This window comes from Ovis aries, chromosome 3, assembly GCF_016772045.2.
Source record: "Ovis aries strain OAR_USU_Benz2616 breed Rambouillet chromosome 3, ARS-UI_Ramb_v3.0, whole genome shotgun sequence".
In the NCBI taxonomy this organism is placed as follows: Eukaryota; Metazoa; Chordata; class Mammalia; order Artiodactyla; family Bovidae; genus Ovis; species Ovis aries.
In genome coordinates this window covers 48988855-48998178 of record NC_056056.1, presented here as the reverse complement: position 1 = coordinate 48998178, position 9324 = coordinate 48988855, and positions in this window count along the sequence as shown.

Here is a 9324-nt window from a genome sequence, read left to right as displayed (position 1 = left end):
GGACATAAGAAAACGGCCTTCTCTGCCTTGTCCCTTCTAAGGGAGGAAGGTAGAAGGCATAGTTTAAGAAGCTTGAGGGGTTGCTCTCCTGAAATGGTTTTCAATTCTGCAGACAGAGAGTATCATCTGGAGAATTTTTGAAACTAATCAACTAGATAATCAGAATCTCTGGAAGACAAAGATTTTTAAGTTTCCCAAGTGACTTGTACGGCTTACCAGGCGGCACTAGTTGTACAGACCACACCTGCCACTACAGGAGATGTAACAGACTCTGGTTCAAACACTTGGCTGAAAAGATCCCCTGGAGGAAGGCATGGCAACCCAATTCAGTATTCTTGCCTGGAGAATCCCATGGACAGAAGAGCCTGGAGAACTATAGTCCATGGGGTCACAAAGAACTGGACATGACTGAAGTGACTTAGTACACATGCATGTACACAGAGAGCAAGTGTAACCCCACTCATTGGCAGATAATTGTATTAAAGCTTTACTGAGCAAGGCCCTGCCCACCAGAGTAAGACCCAGTTCTTCCCACCAGCAGTCCCTCCCATCAGGAAGCTTACACAAGCCTCTTATCTTCAGCCATCAGAGGGCAGACAGAAGAAGCAAGAAGAACCACAATCCCACAGTGACTAAAACACATTACAGAAAATTAATCAGCATGAGAAAGCAGACAGTCATGTCCCAGATGAAAAGACAAGATAGAGTCCCAGAAAAACAACTAAATGAGCTGATGATTGGCAACCTTCCAGAAAAAAAAAAAAAAAGAAGAAAGAAAAGAATCAGAAAAATGAGAGTAAAGCTGATCCAGGATCTAGGAAAAAGAGTGAAGGCAAAGATTGAGATGATGCAGGAAATGCTTAACGTAGACCTAGAAGAACTAAAGAACAAACACACAGAGGTGAATAGTACACTAGAAGGAATCAATAGCAAAATAACTGAGGCAGAAGAAATGATAAATGACCTGGAGGACAGAATGATGTAAATCACTGCCACAGAACAGAATATAGAAGAAAGAGTGAAAAGAAATGAAGGCAGCATAACAGACCTCTGAGAAAACACTAAATTTGCCAACCTTCTCTTATAAGTTTCCCAAAAGAAGAGGGAAAGGACCTGAGAAAATACTTGAAGAAATAATAGCTGAAAACTTCCCTAACATGGGAAAGGAAATAGTCAACAAAGCTCAGGAAGCACATCGTTCTAAGCAGGGTAAGCCCAAGAAGGAACACACTGAGACACATGGTAATAAAATTGACAAAAAATAAAGACAGAGATAAAATATTAAAAACAACAAGGAGAAAATGACAAATAACGTAAAGGGAACTCTCATCAGGTTATCAGCTGATTTATCAACAAAAACTCTACAAGCCAGAAGGGAATGGCATGATATATTTAAAGTGATGAAAGAATCTGCAACCAAGAATACTCTCCCCAGCAAGACTCTCCTTCAGATTTGGTGGAGAAATCAAAAGCTTTCCAGACAAGTGAAAGTTAAGAGAATTCAGCACCACCAAACCAGCTTTACAACAAATGCTAAAAGAACTTCTTTAGGCAGGAAGCAAGAGAAGGAAAAGACCAACCTACAGAAAATAAACTCAAAACAATAACATAGATCAATAGTATAATGCCTAATAATTAATTCAATAGGTACCAGGAAGATGTCTAATAAAATTTACCACCATTTCTAATCAAACTTTATATTTAAATAGGAATAATGTACATAATAAAGAATAAAAGTCACAGTTAGCAGTACAACTTCCTACCTACTAAAGGATAGAACACTAAAGATATCAATTAAATTCTGAAATAAGACATAATAAGAAATACACATGAATCATATAAAATATATGATTATAACAACTGAAAAGTAAAAATTAGATTTGATTTGTGGCAAACATAGAAACTTCTTGGGTAAGAGTTGAGGGTAGGAGCAAAAATTTTCATTTCCATACATTTTCCATACACTGAGTTCATTTGCATTTAAAAGTGAATGGCAATTTTTTGCCATTTTACAAAGGATTTTAAAATTCATTTGGAGGAAGAATTTTTAAAATAAATTTTAGAAGTTTTAAGGAATAACTAACACAATTAAGAAAATCTTTAATCATATATTTGAAGACATGAATGGTTGGGTACATTTCAAATAGTGTTTCTACTAGAAACTGATTAAAGTATTCTAAAGGTTAAGAGTGATATTTCACATCAAGGATAACGTTATTATTATTCACAATGGAAGACTGGCTAACAACTTGAGAGAAAGTAAAAAGACTAACTCATGCCATACATAGTAATTTCCTAGGGTCAACATAAATTACCACTGACTTAGAGAGTTAAAAATAACAAAAATGTATTGTTTCACATGGTTCTAGGAAAATATTCTTTTATCTTCTGGTTTCTTGTGGTCCTAGTCATTCCTTGGTTTGTGGCATCATTACGCTAATCACTGTTTTTGTCTCCAAATGACATTCTTCTATCTCTTTATGTTTGCTTTTCTTTTCATAGGGATATCAAGTCATTGGATTTAGGTACCATTCTATTAAAGCAGGGATGATTAAACATCAAGATTCTTAATTAATTACATACACAAAGAACCCATTAGCTTAAGGGATCACATTCTGACTGTTTTCAACCTCCTATATTATACCTTAAATAAATTGTAGCATTTTTTCGCTTCTCCAATTTAGACAATTTTTTGGCAAGGTACGAAGAATTTCATTAGCTCAAGTTCACCGTACAAATAATAAATAGCAATAAGGGAAAAACAATAATAAGATACAAAAAAGTAAGGCCAAGTTTGTTGAAATTCTAGATGAATATGCTTGTTCATACTATATTGGTGATAGTGCAAAATGTGGTTACTTTGGATTCTGTATTTCAAGGATATTAGAATCAATTATATAGATGAACAAAAGACTTTATAGTAAATTTTCTAGTAAACATTATTATAAAATCAAAATACAGGAAATTAAAAATACTAGTTAAATTAATTTTGTTCATATAATAGATGGGAATTTAAATGCCATTAAAAAATGTATTTGCTGTCAGTAAACTCATATGATACACTTAAACTAAAGAACAAGCTAAAAATCATTTGTTAAATAATCATTCATTTATGAATTGGAACAATAAAGGTATCTAACTACTATTTTTGCAATGGAATATAAACCATAATTCACAGTCAGAAATCTGTAAGGATGGTTCTTTAAAAACAGTTTTATTTTCTTCCATTATATTGATTTCATAAGACATATTGTAAATATTGATAGTTTTATGTGTTTTACCAATATTTTGAAAGATTATAGTTTTGGCTATATTACACAGTTGTTTTATTTTTCTCATGTATCTAGAATTATATTTTTTCAACTTTATTTGTATCTTTCTTCCTTTAAATTGATTAGTCTTACAAGATGTCAACTATTTCACTGATTATTTTTAAAGATATGTTTCATAAAACAGTTTTGTGTTGTTTATAAATAAGCTGTTTAGGATTCAGAAATATATGTGTGTGCATTTGGAGTGGAAATTGATGGAATGAAACTCAGAAAAGGGGACCTCCATGCTGTATGAGAATGGCTTACCCTGAGAAAAGAAACAATCTGGCATATTTAGCTGCTGCTGCTGCTAAGTCGCTTCATTCATATCCAACTCTATGCGACCACATAAACAGCAGCCCACCAGGCTCCTCCATCCCTGGGATTCTCAGGGCAAGAACACTGGAGTGGGTTTCCATTTCCTTCTCCAATGCATGAAAGTGAAGAGTGAAAGTGAAGTCGCTCAGTTGTGTCCGACTCTTTGCAATCCCATGGAATGCAGCCTACCAGGCTCCTCCATCCATGGGATTTTCCAGACAAGAGTACTGGAGTGGGTTGCCATTGCCTTCTCTGGGCATATTTAGCTAGCCTCAGCAATTAACTTGAGAATAATATGAATGTGGTGCATCCAGGTACGAATTGACAGTTGTAATAGTCCTTCCAAATATATCTCCATCAGGAGAATTCATGAAAACTAGAGAGGGAATACTTCTAGGTGAAATATATAAAAAAGACAACACTGAGACCTTCATAATCTACAAGATACTTTTTAAAGTATTGAAATCAAGAGAAAGAGAAACCCATTTTTCTACTTTACTGTGGAAAATAAAGTATCATTTCTTTTTTTATTTTATTATTTTATTTTTTTAATTTTTTAGCAGCTTGGTGTTTGTGTTTTAAAACAGCATGACATGAATAGAAATGAAAGCTTTCCCTGGAGCAAAGCACCTATCATATCAGGCCCCCAAGTCATATGGTGGAAAAGTTGCAGTTCCTCAACAGAAAAACACTAGCTTGTCAGTGATAGCCCACATGACACAAGATATGAGCTGGCTACCAACAGTGAAATTTTTCTCAATTATGGCACAATCAGGGCTTCCCAGGTGGTGCTAGGGATAAAGAGCCCACCTGCCAATGCACGAGACAGGAGTTTGATTCTTGTGTTGGGAAGATCTGCTGAAGAAGGGCATGACAACCCACTCCATTGTTCTTGCCTGGAGAATCCCATGCAAAGAGGAGCCTGGTAGCTACCATCCATTGGGTTGCAAAGACTGGGATGTGACTGAAGAGACTTAGCACACAGCACACACATGTGGGGTAATTCAGGGTTTGTTTTATATAGTTTTAATGCTTAATATTATTTTCCAACTATTTTGCAGTAACATTGAATTTTGTGTATATACTTCTTAAATAAATATTTTAGTATGCATGTAATTCTCCATAAAAAATCATTCATTCACTTAAGATTTCTGAAAGAATCAAGCTATACAAATATACACTACTGTTTGAAATATGCAAAAATATTTGTAGAATTTTAAATATCAACATTCTAATTTTATTTTCTCTGTTTAACTTCAGAGTAGCAAGGAAATTCTATCAGTTCAGTTCAGTTCATTTCAGTCGCTCAGTCATGTCTGACTCTTTGTGACTCCATGAATCACAGCACACCAGGCCTCCCTGTCCATCACCAACTCCCGGAGTTCATTCAGACTCACATCCATTGAGTCGGTGATGCCATCTAGCCATCTCCTCCTCTGTAGTCCCCTTCTCCTCCTGCCACCAATCCCTCCCAGCATCAGAGTGTTTTCCAATGAGTCAACTCTTCATATGAGGAAATTCTGTAAGCCCCTACAAATTCAAACAGTGAAAATTTCTGAGGCTGAATCCTAGAAAAGAGACAAGGTAACTATAATAAATTAGTTCCTGAGCACAGAAGGAAGATAATCAGTGGAAAGAATAATGAGGAATTTGTCCTCTGGAATTTTTAGTTGTTGTTCAGAATATTGGCTTAGGAGTCAAATACATTCGGAATAAGTTTCTAATTCTACCGTCTACTATCTGTGTGTTTTTTCTCAAAATTACTTTATGTCTAAGCTTCCGTTTGTTTGTAAAATAGAAGTAGTAATAACTATCTCACTGGATTTTTATAATTATATAGGAAAAGATATAAAATCAATTAGCTCAAGGGCCAGAGAAATTCTCAAAATAGAAATCATGATTAGTATATACAAAGTTTAAATATTAATCAATAAAACCATTAATAATTTTAATTATCAGACTAGCTTGACAAAATGAAGCTCATTCCAATGATCTTTCTGATTTCCTGAAGAAATCTCTCTCTTAATTGCTTATGCCACAAGAAGTTAAGAAATCTCTTGAATATTTAATTAAGAATTCCCAATATCCCTGTTATAATTACAAAAAATCCAGCCTATATTAACATGCAGTATGCAGAACATGTTTCATAAACCAATTTTTAAATGGGTGTAAACTCAGAGGTCCCTGAAGGCAGTTCCCAATCAGCCTATTGCTAAGTGGAATATCCTTAGAAGTGCATTAAATGCTTTGATTAAGCATAAAATGCTCCTGTTAAACAGCCATAATGAAATATCTCATTAACGTGAGATATGGGTGTATGTATGTGTGTGTGTGTGTGTGTGTGTGTGTGTGTGTGTGTAACATATCATACTCCCCCCCTTTTCAATTAAAGAATAGTTAATTGTTTATTGTTTGCAATATGTATGTATGCAAGCCTCCTCCTTGATCTTGATTTAGGTAAGATAGCTAAAATTCATTTATCTCTCAATCTTAGGATTTACAGGCTATTATTAATAGTTTGTATATTTTATTTATTCATAGTTAAACTATTTTGTTGGCTTTTGAGTTAGCAAAAATATAGAATTCCAGAGCTCAATTGAAAATATTTTATATTTTGTGGAAGGGCCACACCCTGAGGCGTCATCATTAATGTTTAGGTTAAAGAATCTTGTCTCAGCTCAATCATCTACCCAAAATAAGGTCAAGAATAAATAAATCCTTTATTACAAGCTTGGTTTTGAACTCAAGTTAGATAATTTCCTGGTAAACTACATAAGTGTTTTTAAGTTAGTGATAGACAAAACTACAATGGTTTCTTTTCTTTCTTGGCATCTTTTATTGAGTTCCCATTCCAATTTGAACTTTTTAGAACTGTGACACTTAAAGCTTCATTGTGCATCATATCATCAATATTGCTTTAAAAAAATGCTTTATCCTAAATTCGGTATTGTAATGCTTTGGATTTTTGGATTGATGATTGAAATACCATACTTTATTTTACCACAATAATGGCTAGAAAAAAAAAAACAAAAAACAAAAAAGAAACATTCAAAATAGGAGCAAAGGTGGTATTAAGGAACAGAGGAGAAAATTCCCCCTCAAATCTAGAGTAAAACCAATCTAAACAAAAATGTAAGCCTTTCACAAATTATTACCGTTTCTCACCCTGTAGGGAGTGCCCAAATAAATATTCTAAATATGATTTTTATCTCCCAACTTTCCCCCTCTATAATCCCTAACAATTTAATTTTTTCACTATCAAGTAGCTCAGCTTTTTGTTTATAAAATAGATATTTTTGTTTATTCACCTGTTAATCACTTAGTTAATATTTGTTTTTCACAGCTGATTTTGTAATATTCCTGAATTTCTTTTTCTTTGCAATTAAACACAGGTTGCTTGAGAATTAAGATTGGTTTGAGATTAGGGATAAGATACTTATGGGACCTATACATGACTCCACTGTATTCATTTTTGATGCCTAAAATTCTTATCAGCAATTTAAATATTCATTTTCTTTTTATTTTTAGAGCATAATAAGATCCACTGCCTGCAATGCAGGAGACATGGATTCAATCCCTAGTTTGGGAAGATCCCCTGGAGGAGGGCATGGCAACCCATTTCAGTATCCTTCCTGGAGAATCTCATGGACAGAGGAGCCTGGTGGGCTACAGTCGATAGAGGTGCATAAAGTTGGACATGACTGAAGCAACTGAGCATGCATGCCTGCAAGATCAAATGCAGCCAAATATTATGTATTTGGAAAAGCTCCTTTAGAGCCAAAGATGATGATGCCAAAATTAGACAGCTAATTGACATATAGAACCAGTATGTTTATGTTTAAGATATATTAATTTTAACTGATGGACAATTGTTCAAAATGATGGTAAATTTTTTGTCTTAATTATAATGGTTTAATTGCCTAAAAGTGCACCATGTAAAAATTGAACCCACAGAAGTAGAAGACATCCTTGAATGATGTAATGATGATTCTAAATACGTCATTTAAAACCTGCAATTGTACAATCTACTCAAACACCACACATTTAGACACCAATCCTTTAGACTACTAAAGGATTTGTTGCAAAATATAAACATCAATATAAATATATATACACACATACATATGCATATATAAAGAACCTACGTTTACGTATTCCTCCCGCTCTCCTTCATTCCATTGCCCTAATGTTTGCTGAAACAAACCCCATGGGATTTCTCTAAGTCTGTAGGACATGTCCTTCTCCTTAAGCAAAGAATTCCATGATACTCCCTTCATTTTGGCTCTGTAGCTTTCCTTGAAAGCACCCAACAAAGTTCATAATTATTTGCTTATTTGCATTAATGTCCAGTTAATGTGACTCTCCCAATAAATTATTTATATTAAATTATAGCAATATTTGTATTATTTATGGGTAATAAAATACTGCAAAGAGATCCAATCAGCTCATCCTAAAGGAGATCAGTCCTGAGTGTTCATTGGAAAGACTGATGTTGAAGCTGAAACTGCAATACTTTGGACACCTGATGCAAAGAACTGACTCATTGGAAAAGACCCTCATGCTGGGAAAGATTGAAGACAGGAGGAGAAGGGGATGACAGAGGATGAGATGGCTGGATAGCATCACTGGCTCAATGGACGTGGGTTTGGGTGGACTCCAGGTGTTAGTGATGGACAGGGAGGCCTGGCATGCTGCGGTCCATGGGATCACAAAGGGTTGGACACAACTGAGGGACTGAACTGAACTGAAGTAAAATACTAGTGAGAACATTGTGAGATGTCTCAATTCATGGACAAATAATCAAGAATTTTGGTGTTCACATTTTAAGTTCTAGCATATAGTAAGTCTATGAATACAATTCAAGTATTTAGTACAAAGACAATATATACACATAAGAGAGTTTCCTGGGCTAGAGATATATTTAAATTCTTGGGATCTTAGATCACAAAGGCAAAGAATTATATTCTGGACTGAGAAACCTATAAATCATCTTCAAAAACTGCCTACCTTCTTTAATCATTAAATGAAACTGTGTTCTTACATTAATTATAATGAGTACCTTTGGCCCCACTGCTTGATATAGAGAGCTAGGAGTTCTGCTTTCACCCTGCCACAAAGAAAATCTAAAATAATTTCAAATTCTTTCTTCAACACATTAAGATCTTAGGTTACATAGTTAACAACTAGTCTCAAATCAAATAGAGATGAAAAGCTGCAGGGAGAGATGAAATGGAAACACTTACTCAGGTACTGTATAATAATGCAACAGAACACAGGTAAACAAAATTCAACTATAATCATTGATGGCCTTGCTGAATTTGAAAATTGAGCTAGTGGGACACTGTGAAACTCAAGGACCTGCTAAATTAATGGCAGTCAATTTTGTTGATTCTTTTTTCTTTGTGAACTTACTGGATTTTCACAGAAAAGGCAGGAAAGAGTGCTAATAATTATCCATTGTAATGACCTTGGGCAAGGAAAAGCAGTTGTTTGAAGAGGGCAAGAAACTCTACCCAAATTCATCTTGCCTATGGCAACCCACTCCAGTATTCTTGCCTGGAGAATCCCATGAACAGAAGAGCCTGGAGGGCTACAGTTCATGGGGTCACAGAGAGTCGGACACAATTGAGTCACTGACACATACACTATGGAGGGGGGAGTTTGAATTTGAGCAGGAAAGGGAAACAGACTATGC